Source organism: Egretta garzetta, unplaced genomic scaffold, assembly GCF_000687185.1.
Source record: "Egretta garzetta isolate BGI_Z169 unplaced genomic scaffold, ASM68718v1 scaffold808, whole genome shotgun sequence".
Lineage (NCBI taxonomy): Eukaryota > Metazoa > Chordata > Aves > Pelecaniformes > Ardeidae > Egretta > Egretta garzetta.
In genome coordinates, this window is record NW_009260482.1 from 570,316 (window position 1) to 575,461 (window position 5,146).

A 5,146-nucleotide genomic window follows, 5' to 3' on the forward strand; every position below is an offset into this window, starting at 1 on the left:
CTCCCCTGTTATCCAGGACTGCTGATAAATGATAGAGAGTGCCTTGGCCAGCTCCTCTGCCAGCTCCTTCAGCACTCTTGGGTGGATCCCATCTGGCCCCATAGACTTGTGGATGTCCAGGGGGCATAGCAGGTCAAAGACTGCTTCCTCCTGGATTACGGGGGGTTTATTCCACTCACTGTCCCCATCTTCCAGCCCGGGAGGCTGGGTACCCCGGGGATAACTCGTCGGGCCATTAAAGACGGAGACAAAGAAGGTGTCGAGTATCTCAGCCTTTTCCTTGTCTTTAATGGCGATGTTCCCCCTTGCATCCACTAGAGGATGGAGGGTCTCCCTGGCTCTCTTTTTGCTGTTAACGTATTTATAAAACCTTTTCTTATTATCCCTTACAACAGTGGCCAGGTTAAATTCCAGCTGGGCTTTTGCCTTTCTAATTTCCTCTCTGCATAACCTGACAAGATCCCTGTACTCTTCTTGGGTTGCCTGCCCCTTCTTCCAGAGCTAGTAAGCTCTCCTTTTTTTCCTTAGTCGCAGTAGTAGACCTCTGTCCAGCCAGGCTGGTCATCTTCCCCGCCGATTTGTCTTACGGCACATGGGGACAGCCTGCTCCTGTGCCTTTAAGACTTCTTCCTTGAAAAATACCCAGCCTTCCTGGACCCCTTTGCCCTTCAGGACTATCTCCCAAGGGACTCTCCCAACCAGCGTTCTCAGCAGGTCAAAGTCTGCCCTCCGGAAGTCCATGGTGGCGGGGTTGCTGACCCCCCTCCTTACCTCACCAAAAATCAAAAACTCTACCATTTCATGATCACTAAGGACAAGACGACCTCCAACCACCACCTCTCCCACCAGTCCTTCTCTGTTAGTGAATAGGAGGTCAAGCAGGGCACCTCCCCTGGTAGGCCCACTTACCAGCTGTGTCAGGAAGTTATCTTCCACACACTGCAGGAACCTTCTGGACTGTTTCCTTTCTGCTGTGTTGTATTTCCAGCAGATGTCTGGGAAGTTGAAGTCCCCCATGAGAACAAGAGCGTGCGACTGTGAGACTTCTGCCAGCCGCTTGTAGAATACTTCGTCAACATCCTCACCCTGGTCGTGTGGTCTGTAACAGACTCCCAACAGGATATCTTTTCTGTTGGCCTCCCCGCTCATCCTTACCCCTAAGCACTCGGCCTCACCACAAGCGTCAAGCTCTGTACAATCAAAACACTCCCTAACATACAGAGCCACCCCACCGCCTCTCCTTGTTTGCCTGTCCTTTCTGAAGAGTTTGTAGCCATCCATTGCAGCACTCCAGTCACGGGAGGCATCCCACCATGTTTCTGTGATGACGACTATATCATAGCCATCCTGCTTCACTATCTGTACTAAAGCACCTTTGAGGAACGACAGACACTTAAGTGGAGAAGCTATGGGTCTCGATGTAGTCTCTTTCAGTCCAGTTCTACAAGGCAAATTTACAGGCCTAGCTGAACTATTTATTTTGTACCTATATATTAATTTAAAGTATGAACTTAAACTACAGATCTCAGAAAAGTTGCTAAGCAAAGATTAAATCCTATGCAAGCTTTAAAAACCTGACAAAATGCTAAATATGTAGCACAGGTACATTTCAAACTCACACAGATTTTCTAAAGTAGCTCCTAAAATGAAAACCCCCTTAAAACTACCTGAGCTCTATACTTGTAGTTTATTTTCACTGAATTTAAAATTAAATTCCAAAATCCATGCTTTAAAGTCTTACTAAGTTAAGGTTGGAAAATTCTAACAGCTAATTTATTAGAATAGTAAAACAGAGCTTTAGATAACTCTCTAAATGCCTCTAGCAAAGTGTCTAAACTCTGATCTCATCTACAATTATTGATAAAGATGTGGGGATTTCATATATATCTATAAAAGTGTATATTTTATATATATAAAATATATACCTTAATTTTTATATGTGTATATATATACATGCTCTAATAACAACAAACCAGGATATAATAGGATAAAATGAGCTAAGTACATAGGCACACCTTTTTTCAAAGAGCCTCGAAGTTTCCTTTACCTTTGGGAACATTTGGTTTGGAAGCATTCTAATTCTGCCACCATGAAAATGAAAGACTACTGTGAGATGATGGGAATATAGAATCATAGAATCTTTTGGGTTGGAAGGGACCCCTAGAGGTCATCTTGTCCAACCCCCCTGCAGGGAACAGGGACATCTTTAACTAAATCAGGTTGCTCAGAGCTCCATCCTACCTGGCCTTGAATGTTTCCAGGGATGGGGCCTCCACTACATCTCTGGGCAACCCATTCCAGTGATTCCCTACTCTCATTCTAATGAATTTCTTCCTTATATCTAGTCTAAACCTACCCTGCTTCAGTTTAAAACGATTACCCCTTGTCCTGTCACAGCTGGCCCTACTAAAAAGATTTTCCCCGTCTTTCCTATAGGAAAGTCACTTGGTTTATTTAGTCGTTTATCCCACATTCCATAGTGGTCAGAGCAGGTATCTTGAAGATATGTCACTACCTAAAGGAAGTCAAAGGCCTTGGTTTAAGAGGTTTCATACAAGGATTAATAACTAACAGATCAAAGGACATTTAAAAACTAAGGAGGCAGAAAGCAATTACTAATGGTAATGTGGCACAACAACTAGCTTAGTTCAGAAATTAAGATCTTTTACTCATAACACATAAATGAATTGGAAGAGAATAATGCAGTATTATCTCTATGTTTGTACATATAGCTAAAATTGGAGACAGACCAAAACCAAACAAGGCACCTCTGGTTTGAAAGGATGTAGATTTTGTAGTGACTGCAGTAGCAAGTGGAAAATAGAAATATTCCACATTCAAAAAATGTATTATTAAAGGGTCTTAAGTGCTATCTAGAATACCAAAACAGTTAAAAATGAGAAACACACAGAGAAGAAAATTTAAATGGTGACATGATGTATGATTTGTTCACCTTTAGATTCCATTTTCATTGTCGTGCTTCCATTGTTGTTTCCTTACTTTAAGTTGTCAAATCATCCAGTGGCATAGTGGGGCTGTCAGAGATCGAAAGGATGAAAATCATCCATCAGCTTTGAAACTTATTCCCCAGTATATCTGTGGCCTGTTTATTTTTCATTGGCTGTATTTTATTTATATTAAAAAGTATGAGAATCAGGAACTTGAGCAATCAGAATGAACTGAATAGATTTCATTATGAACATTTCTTAAATATATGAGATTCTGGAAAGAATTAGAGGTCAAAGAGTATGGAATGGTTGAATAAAACTGTCCTGGAAAGGAAATTACATAGACCATATCAAATCCTCGACTGGTTGTGACTCCATCTTCTACATATGTACAGCCTGCTTGAAGAAAAAAAAAGTAAAAAGAGAAGAGAAGAGAAGAGAAGAGAAGAGAAGAGAAGAGAAGAGAAGAGAAGAGAAGAGAAGAGACGAGACGAGACGAGACGAGACGAGAAGGGAAGGGAAGGGAAGGGAAGGGAAGGGAAGGGAAGGGAAGGGAAGGCTCTGAAAAAGGACAAGTGTTTACAACATACTTCAGGGTACTTAATTTCACAATTCTCTCTGAAATGACTGATTTCCTCATAACTGTTGATTTGCTCCTGACATGATTCAACCTTTCATTCCATTCAGTAACTTCTTCTTTGGTACTGATAAGTTTCACCAACCTTTTGTCTTCACTATTCTGCCACTCCTTTATTTTTTCACAGTAATATGTGAGATGTATGCCCCAGTCTCCAGCTTTCTCTTAGTACAAAGTATTTTCAAATGTCTCATGATCTGCATGGTAGGGGAAAATCTATCCCTCTTATGTCTCTCCTACAATCATTAATATCGCCTTCTTTCTCTTGCCTGCACTTTTTGCTCTACACTCCCCCAAATGTTGCCTATCATGATCTGACAGAGATGAAAATGAAAACTTCTCTGGCAGAAGAATACATTTCTGTCAAAAAACTTGGCATATTTTGCATAAAACAGTAGAGAAGTGTTTGGAGTTCAGATTATGGTTAGAGGTGTAAGACTGAACACCAGAGAATGGTATTCACATCTGGTAGCACAGCTGGTGTCACAGAACTGTATATCACCTCTGAGTTTCCAAGGCATTCCTAAATTCATAAACTTCCTATAAATATAATGCATGATCTTATTTTAGGTTTTGTTGTCTTCCACTTGTCAAAAGTCAAAATCTACATTTGCTCATAGAGACAACTAGTTGCAAAACGTGGCGGATGAAATGAAATGCTGTAATGAGTGAAATGCTCTTTCTTCTCTAGCTGGACATCAGTTTCTCCCTGACCTTCACAGCGTAGTGGCTGATAGCTGTGGGTTAGGATACAAGCTGTTCTGTTTATATTTTTATCTACTGTCTGATGCCCTCCATCTCTGATTTTCCTGCTACAGAATGATGTTTTGGCTGCTCAATATCTGTATCATATACAGAGATGGAGAAGAGTGAGAATGTTAGAGACTAAAGAACAGATCTCAAAGCCACAATACTGAATCCTGCACATGATATAGATAACTCCCTTGATTGTCATCACTTACTCTATTGAAAGGTACATTTGGCTTCTGTTGCATCCTTCTGTATGTATTTTCAGATGTCTTTTTCCCCTTTCCTGCCATTCTTTGTAACTGGTGATCTAATGAGCTGTTTTACACTGCTATTTCTCTCAGCTGTCAATGTTTTTTTTCTCCTGAGCCATGTGACTGACTGAAGGTAAAGTGTTCTGTGACAGTGTGTACCAAAGATGTACCATAAAAAAGGTCAAAATGTAATCCGGTTACAAAAACCTGTTTGAGCACCACTTTTTTTCCACTAATAACAGTGGACTTCATGTTATGTAAGCAAGGACAATCCTTTTTTAATCTTCATAGAACAACATCTTTAAAATGTACTTAAGATGTAACTGTACTAAATTGTAATGGCATGTTCATGATATTAAATAAAGAAATAAGATTGTGGGACACTAACTTCTGTTTTTTTCACCTATGTGAAATGTCATCAATTCCAGTTTTGGGTTTTTTTTGTTGGTTGGTTTTTTTTTTTTTTTTTTTTTTGAAAGGGCTTTTAAAAAACTCCAGTAAGATAAATAAACAAAAACTTTGTCAATTCATGGCATAATAATATGAGCTTCAGCTTTACT